The 20,944-nt window shown below is 43.9% G+C and overlaps 1 long non-coding RNA gene and 1 pseudogene across 1 annotated transcript in view; one reads left to right on the top strand and one right to left on the bottom strand.

The window, feature by feature from the left end:
- The window catches only part of LOC124712208, a 337,186-nt gene that overhangs the window by 55,942 nt on the left and 260,300 nt on the right, over window positions 1-20,944 (top strand). The window lies entirely within an intron of this gene.
- Window positions 18,184-18,302, bottom strand: LOC124712878 (annotated as a pseudogene).

The following is a 20,944-nucleotide window of genomic DNA, read 5'->3' as shown; positions in this document are numbered from 1 at the left end:
AAGATTTCTTAAATAATAGAACCCAGTATTGTGTCCTCGATAGCGAGTGTTCATAAGACACAAGGGTATCGTCAGGAGTGCCCCAGAAAAGTGTGATAGGACCGCTGTTGTTCTTTACATACATACATAAGTGATTTGGCTGACAGGGTGGGCAGCAGTCTGCGGTTGTTTGGTGATGATGCCGTGGTGTACGGTAAGGTGTCGAAGTTGGGTGGCGGTAGGAGGCTGCAAGACGGCTTAGACAAAATTTCCAGTTGGTGTGATGAATGGCAGCTAGCCCAAAATGTGGAAAAATGAAAGTTAATTGGAATGAGTAGGACGAACAAACCTGTAATTTTCGGTTACAGTATTACACTGTCCAGCTCGACACAGTCAAGTCTTTTAAATATCTAGGCGTAACGTGGCAGAGCGATATGAGGTGGAGCGAACATGTGAAAACAGGTAGGAAAGCATATGCTCGACATCAGTTTATTGGGAGAATTCTAGGAAAGACTAGTTCACCTATAAAGGAAACAGCATATAGGACGCTGGTGCGACCTATTCTTGAGTACTGCCCGAGTGTTTGGGATCCATACCAGGTCGGACTGAAGGAAGACATCGAAGAAATTCAGAGGAGGGCTTCGGGAACTCCAATGCGAATCCCTGGAAGGAAGGTGGCGTTCTTTTCGCGAAACACTATTAACAAAATTTCGAGAACCGGTATTTGGAGCTGACTGCCGAACGATTCTACTGCCGGGAATATACATCGCGCGTAAGGACCACGAAGATAAGATTCGAGAAATTAGGTTCATACTAATACGTACAGAGAGACGTTTTTTTCTAGCTCTTTTTGCGAGTGGAACAGGAGGTAAATGACAAGTGGTGGTACAGGGTACCTACTTCCACGCAGCTTACGGTGGGTTGCGGAATACCGATGTAGATTGTTTGCAGATGATATCATTTACTGTCTTGTGAAGTCATCAGATGATCAAAACTACTTGCAAAATGATTTAGATAAGATATCTGTATGGTGCGAAAAGAGACAATTGACCCTGAATAAGGAAAAGTGTGACGTTATTCACATAAGTACTAAAAGAAATCAGCTAAATTTCGATTACGCGATAAGTCACATAAATCTGAACGCTGTAAATTCAACTAAATACTTAGGGATTACAATTAAAAATAACCTAAATTGGAACGATCACATAGATAATATTGTGGGTAGAGCAAACCAGAGACTGCGATTCATTGGCAGAAAACTTAGAAGGTGCAAAAGGTCTAGTAAAGAGACTGCTTACACCACGCTTGTCCACCCTATTCTGGAGTACTGCTGGGCGGTGTGGGATCCGCATCAGGTTGGACCGATGGATGACCTCGAAAAAGTACAAAGAGGGGCAACTCGTTTTGTATTATCGCGAAATAGGGGAGATAGTGTCACAAACATGATACGTGAATTGGAGTGGCAATCAGTAAAACAAAGGCGTTTTTCATTTCGACGGGATCTTCTCATAAAATTTCAATCACCAGTTTTCTCCTCTGACTGTGAAAACATTCTGTTGGCACCCAACTACAAAGGGAGAAATGATCACCACGATAAAATAAGATAAATCAGGGCTCGCACAGAAAAATTGAAGTGCTCGTTTTTCCCGCGTGCGCCGGCCGGTGTGGCCGAGCGGTTCTAGACACTTCAGTCTGGAACCGCGCGATCGTTACGGTCGCAGGTTCGAATCCTGCCTCGGGCATGGATGTGTGTGATGTCCTTAGGTTAGTTCGGTTTAAATAGTTCTAAGTTCTAGGAGACTGATGACCTCAGATGTTAAGTCCCATAGTGCTCAGAGCCATTTAAACCTTTTTTCCCCCCCCCCCCCCCCCCCCCCCCCTGCGTGCCGTTCGAGAGTGGAACGGTAGAGAGACAGCTTGATGGTGGTTCATTGAATTATTGTGAATAGCAGAGTAATCACGTAGATGTAGATGTCCACTAGATATAGATATAGATGGTTGATGGTTACTTTGAAAAGGATACACTCGCCTTCCTTCTCATCCTTCTTCCATCCGAGCATATGGTCCGTCTTTAAGGAGACATCGAAGAGACGTTAACCCTGATCTTCTGCCCTTCCCCCGACGTATTATCAGATGTAAAGTGTGTGGTCCTTACTTTTTTTCCATTCCTTATTGGAGCTGTTGCAATGCCGTAGTGGCGCCAAACTGAAGGGCACCTCCTTCTGCAGCTGTAATTGCTGCTCTGTTTACATGCGATGCGCCTCGATCTCTGTGTGCCCATCTTGCGGTACTGTATGCTGCCAGAGAGCAAACAGTTTCAGTAATGGATAACGTGCATATCAATATCGTTAATGAATTAAATACTCGTAGCCAGGAGAGATTTGTACTAATGTTTTGCAACTAATTCGTATGACTGAATCACTAAGCAGAAATGAATCACTTATTATTTACATTATTATGCCCTCGAAATGTGGTGCTACAGAAGAATGCTGAAGATTAGACGGGTAGATCACATAACCTATGAGGAGGTATTGAACAGAATTGGGGAGAAGAGGAGTTTATGGCACAACTTGATAAGAAGAAGGGACCGGTTGGTAGGACATGTTCTGAGGCAACAAAGAATCACAAATTTAGCGTTGGAGGGCAGCATGGAGGGTAAAAATCGTAGAGGGAGACCAAGAGATGAATACACTAAGCAGATTCAGAAGTATGTAGGCTGCAGTAAGTACTGGGAGATGAAGAAGCTTGCACAGGATAGAGTAGCATGGAGAGCTGCATCAAACCAGTCTCAAGACTGAAGATCACAACAACAACATGCCCTCGGTGATCACAGAGTTGTAATATATTCAATTGGAAAAAGACGGAGTCGTGAGAATTGGCCATAAATTGATATTCATACGGGTGTCGAAGGAAGATGAAAAATTGTAAACTTTCGCGACCGATGGCGGAATGTGTGTTTCTGCAGCGCAATTTCACCGCGCAGTTGGCAACGACAGTATGTAAGGGATATTCGATACCAGGGCTTTGCGACTTTGATTCCGTGTACTAAGGTCTACAGTAGCTTTGCCTCGTAAACAGGCGGCTGTACGGTATACGCAGATATCAGCATTTGAGAGAGGACGTGCAGTTGCGCTCAAAGAAACAGGTTGGAGTAAACGGCGAATCATTCGATATTAGAATAGGAGCGATGCCACTATTAGATTATGTTTGCAGGACCGGGCGAACGATGGCCGAACACTGCTTCTAGAAGGAGGCGGACGACGTAGAAAGACGGCAGAAAGTGAGGACCGAGCAATCTTAGGTTAGTAAAATACTGGATCCACCAGATCTCCTTAATGCATGGCTTTCAGGGTGTCGTGTGAGACGAACGCAAGTTGTGTTTCGAATCACCGAAGTGTTCGGAATCGCCACTGTTTGACATGAAGGAGGCGATTCATTCTGTTCCAAACCCCTTATATCTCGTTGTTATAGATACGGAGTGCAGGTGGCACTGGACAAGGATACGTAAGGAAATTAATCGTGTCCTTTTGAAAGGAAACGTGCTAGCATTCGCCGTAAGCAATTAAGGAAAGCAGGATGAGTTACATCTGATGTATTGCGGTATTTGAAGGTATCCATTGTATTAATGGCTAAAACGTTCCCATATTTGGAGTTACACGACATCAGTGAAGACCATAAAAAGTTGAAAAGTGTGAGTAACACTGCATGTATCGAGAACGCACGTGTGTTAGTTGTCACGAGAATGAACATCGTTGTAATACGTTGGATGCTGCAGTTAGTATACCCGAAAGGGCCACGAAGAGAAAGTGACATTCAAGAACATTCTGCCGTCGCTAATTTGAGGACAGTTAATGTGAATTCTTTGATATTTATTACGTGCGAGTAATGACGAAGCAGTAGTCGCAGTTGTAATGTTTACCGCGCACGGACAACCAGGTCACTATCTGTTACGTGAGACGACCCAGCCACAATTGTGCGTGTTCACTTAGAACAATTAGCGACATTCTTCCACGGTCAATTAAGAAGCGAGTGGTAAAACGGAAGCCCTTCGCGTCGACGCTGCCTTCTCATACGTCCTCATTTGCGGTCTCGAGTTGCCGACAAGGAAGCTGCTAATCGATATGTTGTCACCAAGTGTCGGCATCCTGCTGATATACTATTTATTTCTGCTGTGGAAATTGAATATTTATTCGTAGGCGAGGCAGACACAGTACGTCTGAGGTGCACAGTGAGCAAGCACATCAGGTTGAAAAGTAAATAAATATACTCATAAATGAACGGCCTGGCGTAATAAAGGTACATAATAGCCACGAAGTTATACGCTTGTGACAGTCTGAAGTATTGCACCTGATGGAGGTTGCGTCGTTCCGTCTCTCCTGATGTTACGTACAGGCTGTCTGCGACGAATTATTCAGTAGATAAAGACTTTTATTTCTTGTGTAGTCGTTGCTGAGACTGTTTCGTCCAGACACTGATGCGAATCGTTATCTGACCAGGAAGTAGGCGAATCCGCATCAGTCTTCATCCAATTAAAATCTTCTTCTATTAAATTCTATTCTTCAATAACAGAATCTTTTCGCTGATCAGAAGGAGACCAAGGGATAGTTTTGGGCGTAGAATGTTGAATACTGTTCGCGGGGAAACGTTTGCAACTTTCGTGAAACAATCGACGTTCACAAACTCCGTTAATTTCTGGTGGTAATGTCTTCTTTCATGTACATATAGAATGAAATTTTCTTCCGATAAGCCTTTTCAGCACCAATAAGCGTCTAAATAACTGCCTACAATTTGATATTACCATCGGAACTCGTTAATAAAAGTTAAATATCTATGTTCACTTCAGATATGAATCTAAATCAGAGATAATACTCTCATTAAAAATCGGGATATGCATGCTAAACTATCACCTCGGCATTTGTTACAGTAGGCTTGAAAGATAACAGCAAACATCTAAAACAGTTTACTTCGGTCGTATAAATTCTTTACGAAAGCCGAATTGCCGTTAATAAGTCAGTTCAGATCACTCGGCATCACTTACTTGCACCGAATTCGTGATTTCAGAGATGTAGTTTTTTTGGTCCCTTTTAACAAGTACCACTATTAATCATAGATAATTGAGCCTCAGCAGTTCCTCAACCTCTTTTCAAAGTTCATTACGTGACTGCATATTCATGTGGTAGTTTTTTGACTATTAACCGTCAGGGATATTACTTTCAGTTCCGAGCACACACACAATGCGATAACATTTACTGTCATAAAACTTCCATTTACCTTCTTTAAGATTTCATATGAGCTATGAGAATTTCCATAAAAGATGCTTAGCTAATCTTCCTGCAGTTTTAAAGCCTCAAAATTAAATATCCTCGTATTTTGTATCTCTCATACCCGAGATATCTCTGTACTTCTGCTGAGGATTTCTTACGTGTTCCAGTGCTGTTCTGATGAGAGAGACTTAATTTGAGTATTAAAATGCCTGCCGGCCGCGGTGGTCTAGCGGTTCTAGGCGCGCAGTCGGGAACCGCGCGATTGCTACGGTCGCAGGTTCGAATCCTGCCTCGGGCATGGGTGTGTGTGATGTCCTTAGGTTAGTTAGGTTTAACTAGTTCTAAGTTCTAGGGGACTGATGACCTCAGAAGTTAAGCCCCATAGTGCTCAGAGCCGTTTGAACCATTTTTTTACGTCTATGAATGTGACTGTTCAAATGACTCTGAGCACTATGGGACTTAACATCTAAGGTCATCAGTCCCCTAAAACTTAGAGCTAGTTAAACCTAACTAACCTAAGGACATCACACACATCCATGCCCGAGGCAGGATTCGAATCTCCCACCGTAGCAATCGCGCTGCTCCAGACTGTAGCGCCTAGAACCGCTCGGCCACACCGGCCGGCGTGCTGTGTGTACCAGATGGAAGTAAATGCACTAATAAAATGATCTCAACATGCATAATGCTTAATGTATACACAGGAGTATATGTCTATCTTTCTATAGTGATTGTATCTGAATATAACCTCACTGGCACGCAGAGTAATTGAACCTAATCACACTCGGGCATGGATGTGTGTGATGTCCTTAGGTTAGTTAGGTTTAACTAGTTCTAAGTTCTAGGGGACTGATGACCTCAGAAGTTAATAGTGAATAGTGCTCAGAGCCGTTTGAACCATTTTTTTACGTCTATGAATGTGACTGTTCAAATGGCTCTGAGCACTATGGGACTTAACATCTAAGGTCATCAGTCCCCTAAAACTTAGAGCTAGTTAAACCTAACTAACCTAAGGACATCACACACATCCATGCCCGAGGCAGGATTCGAACCTGCGACCGTAGCAGTCGCGCGGTTACGGACTGAAGCGCCTAGAACCGTGATCCGCTTCTGATGAAATGAAGCCTATGCGGTGTCTGAAATTATGCTCAAATTATCTGTGAAAACCCCATTAAAAATCATCTAGTCGTGTTAGAGAAGTGTGTTCAGACACAGAACAGTTTTACAGGTTTGTTATTAGTGTAGGTGACATTCTTGAAGTATTGGTGGTTTTCCTGTTTCACCCTGTGGCACCGTATTATGTATGAAGTCAGTGCTGGGCCGGGCACACCAGTACAGTGCCGTTCATTGACGGAGACTTGCAGCGGCTAATCGAAGACGAGTGGGAGTAGGCGACGCGATGACACACGCTGCTCGCGTAAGCGACGCGGAGAAAGATGACGGGGCGGCCGAGAAATGAAGCGCTGGCCGCATAGCGCGCATTCCGCGGGCGGCGACGTGCGCGCGTCGCGAGTGCTTGGCGAGCCGACGCGGCCGTTCTTGGGTGGGCTGCCTGCTGCTGCTAGCTGGTCCAGCTTCGGCTTGCGCTGGGAAAGCAACTGAATGAGTGGCGCTGTCTCTGGAACGTGTCGTTCAGAATGCAGCCTGGCGGGCGGCATGCCAGTAGCGTTCTTATGCGGCTCTTCAGCGGCAGAGGGAGACACTGGATATTGCTCCTCTCACTGGCTGTCAACAGCACTCCCACCCCTGGCGGCTAACATGAAGCCCCATTTTACAAAGGTGGTAAAGATATACAGACCGTCGGGATTTATATGATTCTCTATTCAGTGTCCGACCATCTACGTCTACATTTATACTCCGCAAGCCACCCAACGGTGTGTGGCGGAGGGCACTTTACGTGCCACTGTCATTACCTCCCTTTTCTGTTCCAGTCGCGTATGGTTCGCGGGAAGAACGACTGTCGGAAAGCGTGCCTCGAATCTCTCTAATTTTACATTCGTGATCTCCTCTGGAGGTATAAGTTGGGGGAAGCAATGATTCGATACCTCATCCAGAAACTCACCCTCTCGAAACCTGGACAGCAAGCTACACCGCGAGGCAGAGCGCCTCTCCTGCAGAGTCTGCCACTTGAGTTTGCTGAACATCTCCGTACCGCTATCATGCTTACCAAATAACCCTGTGACGAAACGCGTCGCTCTTGTTTGGATCTTCCCTATCTCCTCTGTCAATCCGACCTGGTACGGATCCCACACTGATGAGCAATACTCAAGTATAGGTCGAAAGAGTGTTTTGTAAGCCACCTCCTTTGTTGATGGACTACATTTTCTAAGGACTCTCTCGTGTAAGGCGTCGGAAGGTTACTACCTGCAGTGCGTCGTTGAGGCATTGAGAACTATAAAGGCTCAAAGCACAGACACAAAGTTCTGATAAAAATAAACCTTTGTGAAAATAAAATTTATAGACAAACCACCAGTCTCATTGGTCTGAATTGTTTTTAACCAAGTCCAAACGCGGCGCACGAGCGATGGGACACAGCATCTCCGAGGTAGCGATGAAATGGGGATTTTCCGCTGCGACCATTTCACGAGTGTACCGTGAATACCAGGAATCCGGTAAATCATCAAATCTTCGACATCTCTGCGGCCGGAAAAAGATCCTGCAAGAACGGAACCAACGACGACTGAAGAAAATCGTTCAATGTGACAGAAGTGCAACCCTGCAGATTTCAGTGCTGGGCCATCAACAAGTGTTAGCGTGCGAACCATTCAACGAAACATCATCGAGATGGGCTTTCTGACCCGAAGGTCCAATTGTGTACCCTTAACGGACTGCTCCACACAAACCCTTATGCCTCTATTCTTCCTGTCAACACCGGCATTGGACTGTTGATGACTGGAAACATGTTGCCTGGTCGGACGAGTCTCATTTCCAATTGCATTGAGATCATGGACGTGTACGGGCATGGAGACAACCTCATGAATCCATGCACCGTGCATCTCATCAGGGGACTGTTGAAACTGGTGGATGCTCTGTAATGGTGTGGGGCGTGTGCAGTTGGAGTGATATGGGACCACCCTCCGACAGGTGACACGTACTAAGAATTCTGTCACATCACCTGCATCCATTCATGTCCACTGTGCATTCCGACGGACTTGGGCAATTCCAGCAGAACATGCGTAGAATTGCTACAGAGTGGCTCCGGGAACACTCTTCTGATCTTAAACACTTCCTTTGGCTACCAAACAGACATTAACATTACTGAGTTATCGGGGATGCCTTGCAGTGTGAAGAGATCTCCACGCCCTTGTACTCTTAATGATTTATGGATAGCAGTGCAAGTGTCATGGTGTCAGTTCCCTCCAAAACTACTTCAGACATGAGTTGAGTCCGTGCCACGTCGTGCTGCGTGACTTCTGCGTGCTCGCGGGAGCTCTACACGATATTCGGCAGTACCATAATACCTTCATCATCGTCTTCACGTATAGAGCGCTCATACTTATTATGAACGCTAGGTAGAGAACCTGTCACCCGTAACTTTCGAAATATAGACTTACCATCACATTTGCCACAAATAAACACCATATCGGGTTATTCTTCTGTCGTAAATTTGAACGACAACCCAACGATATCGGCTTATTCTTCGGTCGTAAATTTGAACGACATCCCTATTTCATAAATAATCTACGAACTACAACAGATACTATACAGTTTCGCTTAAATACGCTGTTCTTATTATGGTCTTTCACTGAACAGTAAAGAAAACTTACTCGTTTCAAGATTAGGAAACGAATGAAACACCTCACTAACGGTTGCCAACAATGACGTACACGTTTCTACACTCTTAATGGAAAGTAAACAAATTTACTTGTATAATGATCTTTGCTTCTCTGGGTGTTCTGGAAAACAACTGAAGATACACGTCTGGGACATGGAAATCGTGCTTTAGTTTAACCACATACAGTTTTGCGATGGCTTCATATTAGTGAAGTTGCTAAGTTTCAGGCAAAATCTTTTATTAGCCGTAGCTCTGTAACCAAACATTTGCAGACCTATGTTTATATGAACTTTTTTCTTTAGTTGTACTTTTAGAATAACGTATTTAGATATTTGCATATCTTCTTGAATCACCCCGTATAGGCGAGAGACAGTAGTGCCTTACAACAGGTGGCGCAGTGGGTAGACACTGGACTCGCATTCGGGAGGACGACGGTTCAATCCCGCGTCCGGCCATCCTGATTTAGGTTTTCCGTGATTTCCCTAAATCGCTCCAGGCAAATGCCGGGATGGTTCCTTTCATAGGGCACGGCCGACTTCCTTCCCCATCCTTCCCTAATCCGATGAGACCGATGACCTCGATGTCTGGTCTCCTTCCCCAAAAACAACCAACCTTACAACTGTTGTAAGGTTTGTAATTAATGTGAAAGTGGAATCAAAACATAAAGAAAAATACGAAATACACCATACATATAATTATGACCTATTCCAACACTTCATGATCCTGATTATCATCATTCCTATAAAGCACATACTGTTTCTTGAGGTTCAGATAAAACTGAAGATACACATCCGATTATGAAGTATTACCACTACGTAGACGATGTAGACAGTAAATTATGTTGCCTACCCTTGATAACAATTCAGCAGCGCAGAGTAACAAGATTGTGCTTTGTGTTTTAGGCCCATATGGAAGTGAATACCCGAGAAAACAGCAAGACAGCTATTCCTGAAAGTTCATATATACAGTGTGGGCCTACAGACAAAGATAAATCTGGGTCAGCAAAAGATCAACAGATTTCAGGAGCATGCATACATCTCGAAGTCGATGTTGAATGCCCGCTTCTTTTGGCTCTGCGTGCTAAGTACACACTCCCCCACACTTTACCTTTGATGTTGGCTGACGATTCCCGGATGATCTCTCTGGTTCTCGGTTTCCTCCGGGAAAGTGGTTTTTATTCTCAGTTTTAAGGTTTTTAATCTCTCTCTGGTGTTGGGGCAGGGCGGTGAGTGTTTGGGTGTCTCCCACTGTAGGCAGTGTTCGGAGATTCCCGATTCACCTCCCTGACCGAAATCCTCTTTTCTTCCCCTTTTACTCTGTTTTTACCCTTTTTTTTAAGGCTTGATTAGTCTTTCTATTCCCATACGTACTTTCTACATTATAGCCGTTGTACCTTTTAAGTCACAGGTGGTCTTGCCTATGCTGCTTCAGCATAGTGTTGGTTTCGTTCTCTTGCCGACTTCCCTCATTTTGTTTTTTTTTTTACCAATGACAACGTGACTGCGCTTTTACGTTTTTCCCTTTTTCCGTTTTATTGTTCTGACTTTACTGAGATGTCCCATTAGCGGAATGGAGCATATTTGAAACAAGGGACTGATGACCTTGCTGTTTGGTCCCTTAAACCTCAAACAACCAACCAACCATCGAAGTCGATGATGGTATAGTTCAGGCCATAATGGTTCTCAGAGCCTCAGTTAGTAAGAGGGGTAAGGGGGGAAGAGGTCAGAACTGAAAAAGTCCAATAGTTCGTTTAAAAGAAAAAAATCTTGTGCTCTGAGATTGTAGGGTCACAGTATTCAGCCAGCTGAGGGCACCATTCAGTAACATTAAGCAGTGCTAAACAAGAGTACATCTACAGCTACATGGCTGCTCTGTGGTTCACATTTAACTGCTTGGCCGAGGGCCATCGGACCACTTTCAGACTGTTTCTCGGAAAGCACGTGTGAAAAATAAACACCTAACTCTTTGCGTTGTACCTCTCATTTCTCTTATTTTCTTACGATGGTAACTTCTCCCTATGCAGGTGGAAGTTGACAAAATATTTTCGCATTCGGACTAGAAAATTGGTTATTGAATTTTCGTGACTAGGTCTCGCCTTAACGAGAAACTCTTTTGTATTAACGATTGTCATCCCAACTTCCGTATCACACCCCTGACATTCTCTACCCTATTCCGCGGTATAATACGAAACGAATTGTCCTCCTTTGAACTTTTTCGATGCTTTCCATCAATCCTATCTGGTAAGGATCACATACCGCGCAGAATTACCCCAGAAGAGGACTGTCAAGCGTGATGTGGGCAGAGTCCTTAGTAGATCTGTTGAGTCCACTTAAGTGTTCTGCCAATAAAACACAGTCTTAGGTTCACCTTCTTCACAATATTTTGTATGTGATGGATCCAGTTTAAGTTCTTCCTAATTGTTATCCCTAAGCATTTAGTTGAACTGACAGCCTTAAAATTTGCCTGATTTATCGTGTACTCGAAATTTAACGTAGGTATTCCTTTTAGTACTCGCGTGGATGACCTCACACTTTTTATTCTTTATAGTTATTGCCACGTTTTGCTCCACACAGACATCCTCTCGTAATCATTTTGTAGTCGGGTTTGATCTTCTGTGACAACTGTACTAGACAGAAAATGGCAGCATCATCTGCAAACAATCTGTGAGGGCTGCGCAGATTGTCAGCTAAATAGTTCATATCGATTAATATACATTGGGAGCATTAGAGGGCCTTTAACTCTTTCTTGGGGAACTCCAGATATCATTTCTGTTTTAGTGCATCACTTTGATTCACTATGACCTTACTGACAGGGAACCAAGAATCCAGTCGCACAGCCGAGACGGTACTCCGTACACTCAGTCTGAATAAAAGCCGCTGGTGAGAAACTGAAATCCAGAAGTGTGTAAGGAGTTTGATTCCCTGTGGTTAGCTCTCATTATTTCGTGTTTCCAAGAATATTTTCTGAACTCATGCTACGTTTTCTTCGGCGTAATTATATTATAGTTGAACACAGTATACGTCCCGAAATCCTACTACAAATCGACGTCAGTGAAACGGATCTGTAATTCTGAGGAATACTTCTATTTCCTTTCTTTTGTATATGAATAGGAAACGTAGCTAAAGTACATAGGAACTATAGGACTCGATACAGACTTACTTTAGCTGTTGAAAGGAGGGTGCCGTGCTGGATGGAGAATGTTAGCGGCAATTCGTTTACGCCACAGTGAGTGTGTACTGAAGCATAAGACACTGATCCAGACGACGAAAGGGGGACGTCGCCGTGGAATCTAACCGCGTGCCCGAGACGGTCGTACTCGCCGCGCGAACCAAGCTGCGTGCGTACACGAGGGACGTTTGTAATATGTGGCAATGTAGAAAGCACATGTGTGTGTGTGTTTGTGTGTGTGTGTGTGTGTGTGTGTGTGTGTGTGTGTGTGTGGATTCCTAAGGGACCAAACTGATGAGGTCATCGGTCCCTAGATTACACACTACTTAAACTGACTTATGCTAAAAACAACACACAGACCCATGCCCGAGGAAGGATTCGAACCTCTGGCGGAGGGGCCGCGCAATCCGTGACATGGCGCCTCAAACCTCGCGGCCAATCCGCGCGGCTGTAGAAAGCAGAAAAGTACGCAAGAGCAGGAGCAGTGGAGCCGGGGCTGAGGGTCTAGCACTTTTGTATTAATAGTGTGTTTTATATTATATTTTTGCCATAAGTGATATTTTTTTGTACATTTTCTTTGTCATCTGCATCGTATGTTGTGTTCCTCTACGAGTAATTCGTTGTGCAGGCCATCGACGAGTCCAGAATCTTCTTCGCAATCTTCTCCACTCTCCTCCGACGATCACTAACAGAGTTAACACAGCTGTTTTATGAACGTCCATTTTCGTTAACTAACTTCGTGATTTGCGTCCAGGTGCGGCTGACAGTTACTGCTTGGGAGCGGAGCGGTTGCAAATCGCGAAGAGGACCACGTTCTGTGAGATGTTGCAGATAGTTCAGCGCGTGCTTTCCGATGAGAAACACATTCCGAGTGATGACGGCTGATGGGCTTGCTACCAACTTCCAGATAATTTTCTCGTTCCGCTGCTTGCAACGAGGAGGTGGTAGAGTGGCTGAACCTTCACCACAGAATCCCTCTTTCTATATATTTCTGTTATGCGCTGATGCGTCATTAATCGACGTGAAATATTGTTTTGATAATGTTGAAGATAGAATTGGCAATGCAAAAAAGAAATAAAAAACCGTCTACTGTTGTAGATGTATGCTAAGTTTGTAAATGGTTTGCGATACTGCACAAAAATACGGAACCCAAGTGGCATTACCTAGCGAGCCTTTCACGAATGATAAGAGGAAATCAACGCGCGAAACATGTCCTGTTAACATTAGTTGCTAAGAATTTCCATTCTCGGAGACGGCGTCTGCGCGTTAAAGTGTGTTATTAGCAACTTTCTTTTTGCGGTGTGTTGTGCCTCAGTTCTTGTGCGTTTTATTTTCTTGCGCATAGTTATAGCACACTACGAGTCTGGAAACAGCTAATGTGAGTCTAGTGTGCAGTTTATTAGTCAGAAATTTATAACATAAAAGTGAAGGAACTTTGTGCGCCCATATCCGATCTAAGAACCAACTATGAACAAAACAAGCGCAAATCCAGGTAAAGATTTTCACATCAACGGAGATATGTGCGACAGCATGTTTAGCCATCGATGTGACACTTTCCGGAACTTTATCAGAATAAATTGTGCTAAAAATCACGCGTTTTGGAGAGATCTTCAATGTTGTGTATTACTTAAACTACGTATATTCGTAATACGCAAGGATGTGTATGAGACGCCCTGCTAAACCCGCAGGACAGGACAGGTAGTTTAAGCTGTAGAAAGGGGCCAAAAAGAAGCGGCTGTCATTTACACTCAAACATACAATCTTTTATTTGATCAAACATTACAAGAGCCAAGAAAATTTTAAAAAAGCGCAACTTTAGATTTGGAACTTAATTAGTGGCTGAATGCGCCGTACAATCTCGTGCCTTAAGGGCAAGACCACTTTCATTTAAAAACGGCTGAAAACCGATAACTTAAAGCTCAACCAAAATCAGAAATTTAAAAGGCAAAGCCTTATCTTACCACAGTTACTTAATTAGGCTGAAGGCCCTAAGAATCTGACACATTAAGAGAAAAACAACTTAAATTCAAATTCAGCTTAAGGCCCAACATTTAAGACTCAATAACATAAATTTTAAAAATGCCAAAGGCTTTACGTAAAACAGTTCTTAAATTAGGGTGAAGGCCCAAACCTAAAGAACAAAACAACCTTAATCTAAAAATCGGCTAGAAGCCATACAAGTACAAACAACAAGAACAAACAAGAAAAGGCAGTACACCCAAGGGCACTCAGAAGTTCCGACGGTTGGCCTGGAATTCAAACACTAATGCTCGCTTAGGTGAGACAGGCAGTCGGCCCAACCACTGTCGATCCGATGACAACCCAACCGACAGACAGTCAACAGACACACAGACAAGATAACCTCTGCTTCACTTGACCAGCACACAACAGGGAGTTCAATGGAACAACGTAGAAGGTATCGGCACTCACAACCAATTATACATTGAGCTGTTAAACTACGCCGGCCGGAGTGGCCGAGCGGTTAAAGGCGCTACAGTCTGGAACCGCACGACTGCTACGGTCGCAGGTTCTAATCCTGCCTCGGGCATGGATGTGTGTGAAGTCCTTAGGTTAGTTAGGTTTAAGTAGTTCTAAGTTCTAGGGGACTTATGACCTCAGCAGTTGAGTCCTATAGTGCTCAGAGCCATTTGAACCATTTTTTTTTTTTTTTTTTTTTTTTTGTTAAACTACACACCCTGCTGGACAGTGTGACAACACGATGAGGAAAATACACTGCCTGAATTTACGTCAACGACTAGGGCAGGTAACCGGAACGTTAAAGTGCACAAAGCAGAAGATTCCGCTGGTGCACTTCAGTTCGAATAACCAAGTACAGTTAAACTCCAGCGGACCACGGCTAAAATTTGCCGACTTGAAAACACATGTTGTTGGTCGCGGGAATATCCCAACAGCCGACAACGAACTCCAAACGACACAATGTGAACAGTCGTGACAACTTTCATGTCCTGGATCGGTGAGCCACAAATCTCGTAGCAGTGGGAACAGCACCCCACACTCCGACACAGCATAGAGGCCGCCAGTGGGCCCGGTCAAACAACGCGCCGCGCAGATTTCCTCGCAGCTCCACGCCAACCGACCAACTGCCCGCACACAGCCGGAAACTATAAGCGCCATGCCAAAGATAGTTCAAGGTGTGAATATCGATACACACCGCTGCTGCCACCCGCAGAAAGAGAGGGTAACAGCGTAATTCCGATAACCACGGAAGACTAAACACAGAATAGCAACCAAGGTTTAATCCAACGCAAAACATGAACCAGCCACAGCTCAGTGTATGGAGCCAACAAATATGGCAAGTTAATTTCGCAAATACTTAAATCAGCGTGGAGGCTGCTCAATTTGCTGCCGTCTGGCTATTACAGCTCAGGGCGAGGCCCACGAGAAAGGCATGCCGTGTCACGTACGCCACAGCACGTGACACTGCAGGTCTTGAGAGTGTCAGCAATCATCTCCAGTGGGGAGCGAGTAACTGTTTCAGAAGATGCTTCAAATGGCTCTGAGCACTATGGGACTTAACATCTAAGGTCATCAGTCCCCTAGAACTTAGAACTACTTAAAACTAACTAACCTAAGGACATCACACACATCCATGCCCGAGGCAGGATTCGAACCTGCGACCGTAGCAGTAGGGTGGTTCCGGACTGAAGCGCCTAGAACCGCAAGAGCACCGCGGCCGGCGTTTCAGAAGAGTTTCATAATTCTTAACTGCGCTTTTACGTGCATGCAAATTCTCGATAGTACACGACAAAATTAAGATCTTTACTTGGTACCTTTTCAATTAAATATTGATTTCCTGTACGGAGGCGAGCGTTTCCAAAGTGCGGCGGACAAGCCTACTAGTGTGACGTCACAAGTTCGTTGCAGGGCCCTTATATCTCGCTGGTCCCGGCACAGGACTCGTGATATCACGCGAACTCGTAAATTTCGCGGTTTGAACACACACGAAAAACATAAACCGGGTCAAGCTCAGAACTGAAAACACTAAAAACATTAAGCATGCAGCTCATTAAAGATCTGTCCAAATCATGTCATTCTTAATATGATTTATTGTGATAAAGTATCTGGAAATGTGACGTCGACAGCTGAATACGCTACCTGTAGATCTTATCTTGGTGTTGCCTTTTGGCAGTATTTAGTAGCTGATTGTCAAAAGGAGATGAGATACGGTCTTGTGAAACTTGAATTTATCGATGTTATATGGAATGTTCTGCGGACTGCGACTGTATTGTAAGTTTAAGAAATAATTTCAACTCCTTCAGTCCTGTTTTACAAATATTTAACTTGCAAGAGACGTTTCGGCAGTATGCTACCTCAACAGGTGCATTCCAGTTACAAGTGCATTACTTTAGTCTGAAGTGTGATTAGGTTCAAAAATGGCTCTGAGCACTATGGGACTTAACATCTGTGGTCATCAGTCCCCTAGAACTTAGAACTACTTAAACCTAACTAACCTAAGGACATCACACACATCCATGCCCGAGGCAGGATTCGAACCTGCGACCGTAGCAGTCCCGCGGTTCCGGACTGAGCGCCTAGAACCGCTAGACCACCGCGGCCGGCGTGTGATTAGGTTCAGTTACTATGTGTGCCTGTGAGGTTATCTTCAGATACAATCAGGATAGAAAGATACACATATACTCTTGTGTATACATTAAGCGATATGCATGTTGAGATCATTTCATTAGTGCATTTACTTCCATTTGTGTAGGAAATTTAGTTGACCGGCACAAACAGCACACTGACAAGCACATAAGAGCTTAACATTGTCACATACAGTTGTTAACATCATGCTAAATAGTCTTAACTCCAAAGAGAAACTAGTTTAAATTGCTAAGATAGTAACGTTTCATCTTTACTGTGTATTACTATCTTAGCAGTTAGACTAGTTTAGTTTTGTAATTAAGACTCTCTGGAATGATGTAAACAACTGTATATGAAAGTGCTGAACTGTGATGTGTTTGTCGCTATGCTCTGTGTTGCAGACAACTAAATGTCCAACAAAAATGTAAGTAAACGCGCCGATGAAATGATGTAATCATACAAATAGCGCGTGTGTCTTTCTATGCATGATTGTATTTCGATACATAACCTCATTGACAACCACAGCAAATGAAACTTATCACGCTTCAGATTAGTGTGATGTACATGTAACTGGATTGTATCTGACAATGGCAGCCTGACGCCGAAACGCGTCATGCAAGTTAAATATTAGTAAAAAGTTAATGAAACAATAGAAAAATGTCAGAAAAGGTCTTTAAACTTTTTAGTGGGTCCTGGCACCGGTAACGCACGTTACACGCCATCTGAGGAGAGAAGAAAATACGAAAAATCTTTCCGAGTAAATTATATTCAAATTTGTACTGATTCATTAGAGAACCGTGGTTTCAGATAACATGAAACGTCCGTCACATCGGTGAGAGAGAAAAATATATCAAATTTTTTCATAACAAATATTTTAGGATAAAATATCTTTCTCTCACGCTGTAACCGAGCAGTGAGAACAATCAGTATACTTTTGAAAATAACTGTCTGTTAAAATTCTGTGACAGCGAAGTTTCAAATTATAAGTTCGCCAATTTCTGTTAGCCCTGGCATATCGGATTTCGTCAAGATAAAACAAGCAGCTTCTATGTACTAAATATAAATAGTAATTATCTTAATGATATGGCCACAATGGCGGCTGATCTGATCGGGACCAAGCCGGCTAATTCTGATAACGCGGGCATGGATGTGTGTGATGTCCTTAGGTTAGTTAGGTTTAAGTAGTTCTAAGTTCTAGGGGACTGATGACCACAGAAGTTAAGTCCCATAGTGCTCAGAGCCATTTGAACCATTTTTCTGATAACGAAAACTCACCTCTTGATTCAAAAGATGAGCTGTTAGACGCAATGTTGGCATTAAAATAAAATAAATGTCGTGTGGCATCACTGCCTGGTGCAAGTAATTCAGCTGGGCCCAGGCGACTTACGAGTCGTTGAAGACCAACGGCACCTGGTTTTCCTGGATGGTCACCCATCCAAGTAATAGCCAGGCCCAACATTGCTTAACTTCCGTGATTGGGCAGGAACCGTTGTTACCAACGTGGCGAGGTCGTTGGCGACATTACAATGACAATGAATTTCATTTATCGTTACTTATTATCTAAGAAGACTTACATGGACAATATGTCCGTACAGATACAAGCTAGAAGTGGACCATGAAAACAGCTAAGAAAAGAAGAACGGAACGAGTGAAAAAGAGTTTCTCCCTTTTACTCATAGAGATGAAAAATAAATGAGTGTTATTACGATTATTACACTTCGCGAGTTCTTTTCTCGTCGTAGAAGTATTGTTTTCCGTTGAATAAAGGATCTCTGAATAAAGGTAAGAAGGAAAAAAAAAATTGTGACGTTTCGCACGGTAGTTCCGATTGTTAAATATCGCAACCTGAACATTATGGAAGACTACAATTATTTTCTACACGAGTGAAGATGGTTACTTGGGATGGATTTTAACTTAGGTGTCGGTACTGAAAGTTCATCAAGTCCAGTGTGAGGATTGGAAAGTAGCACAGGTCACACCAATATTCAAGAGAGGAAATAGGAGTAACCCATTGAATTACAGACCCATATCACTGACCTCAATTTGCGGTAGAATTTTGTAGCATATACTTTACTCGAACATTATGAATCACCTTGAAGAAAATGACTTATTGATACATAACCAACACGGATTCAGAAAATATCGTTCTTGTGCAACACAGCTAGCTCTTTATTCCCATGAAGTAATGAGCTGTCGACAACGGATCTCAGATCGATTCCACGTTCCTAGATTTCCAGAAGGCTTTTGATACCGTTCCTCACAAGCGACTATTAATCAGATTGCTTGCATATGGAGTATCGTCTCAGTTGTGTGAGTGGATTCGTGATTTCCTCTGAGAGGTCACAGTTCGTAGTGATAGACGGTAAATCAACGAGCAGAACAGGTGTGATATCTGGCGTTCCGCAAGGTAGTGTCGTAGGCCCTCTGTTGTTCCTGATTTACATAAATGCTCTACATGATAATCTGAGCAGCCCCCTTAGATTGTTTGCAGATGACGCTGTAATTCACCGTCTAGTAAAATCATCAGACGATCAATTCCAGTTACAGAATGATGTAGAGAGAATTTCTGTGTGGTGCGAAAAGTGGCAATTGGCACTAAACAAAGAATAGTGCGAGGTCATCCACTTGGGTACTAAAAGAAATCCGATAACTTTTGGGTATACGATAAGTCGCACAAATCTGAGGTCTGTCAATTCGACTAAATATCTAGGAATTACAGTTGCGAGCAACTTAAATTGGAAAGACCACACAGAAGATATTGTTGGGAAGACGAAATAAAAGCCGCCCTTTGTTGGCAGAACACTTGGAAGATGCGACAAACCCACTAAACAGACGGCCTACAGTACACTTGTCCGTCCTCTGCTGGAATACTGCTGCGCGGTGTGGGATCCTTACCAGGTAGGATTGACGGAGGACATCGAAAAAGTGCAAAGAAGCGCAGCTCGTTTCGTGTTATCGCGCAGTAGGGGTGAAAGTGTCACTGATATGATACGCGAGTTGGGGTGGCAGTCACTGAAACAAAGGCGGTTTTCTTTGAGGCGAGATCTATTTACGAAATTTCAGTCACCAACTTTTTCTTCCGAATGCGAGAATATTTTGTTGACACCCACCTACGTAGGAGAAATGGTCATCATAATAAAATAAGAGGAGAGTGGAATGGTAGAGAAGTAGTATGAAAATGGTTCGATGAACGCTCTGCCAGGCACTTAAGTGTGAATCGCAGAGTAACCATGTAGATGTGGATGTAGAGGACGGCTGTCAGTAATTTTGAACACACTACGGGGCGTGCTAGCTGTGTGCGCACTGCAGAGCCCCAGCGGCTGGCCTGGTTGGATCAGGAGGTGACAGCAGAACGCAAGCCAGCAGCGGGTCAGGCCGTCCCTTGGCTTCCCGGAGGGAGCTTTGCTGGCTGCCGTGTTCTGCTCTGAGCTGCGCTTCTCCCCAGAGAGCCGCCTCTGCCAGAACACCAACTCTGCCGGCAGGCCTGCTGACGTCGCTAGGAGGCGGGGCGAAGGGGGAGGGGGGAGGGAGGGGTGGAAACAGGGGTTGTGAGGGGAGGGGACTCTGCCACAGCAGTGTACACAGTCATAGTCCGACACACACTGTAGCCACTAGCCAGACTTATGCTGCGCTCTGTCTACTGGCGCCCAGCGCACAGTCTGCTGTTCTGTTGAATAAGGTACTCGACGGATGTGGATAATATCGTTTGTATTGATAAGTAACATGGTTTGTACGAAATGGACTTCGTAGTGTTGCAGTAACAAAGATAAGACATCAAATTCGTCATTCCTTAGGTTTCCCAAGGCCACAAGAGGTATACAAACAGTACATACGAGGGTTGTAACTTTAATAGTGGGAACTATTTACTTACAGCTCGTAAAAAATAAATAAGCGTTTCAAAGTTTTACTAACCTTTAAAGTCCCAGTGCCAGTTGTGTTGACAGATCGAGCGGCGCGGTCTATTGCCCTATGAATTTGTAGCAGTTCTGAAGCGAATGCTGTGAAGTGTTTCCTTCAGTTTTGAAATCGAGTTGAACTCACTGCCAGGGGAGTGCAGTAGGTGGTGTGGTATAGCACTTAGCAGCTCCGTCAGTCAAACAAATCAGTTACAGCTTGCACTGTACGTGCTTGAGCATTGTCCTGCAAAATGATGGACAGG

This window comes from Schistocerca piceifrons, chromosome 8 (genome assembly GCF_021461385.2).
Source record: "Schistocerca piceifrons isolate TAMUIC-IGC-003096 chromosome 8, iqSchPice1.1, whole genome shotgun sequence".
Taxonomy (NCBI): domain Eukaryota; kingdom Metazoa; phylum Arthropoda; class Insecta; order Orthoptera; family Acrididae; genus Schistocerca; species Schistocerca piceifrons.
This window is presented reverse-complemented; position numbering and strand designations above follow the sequence as displayed.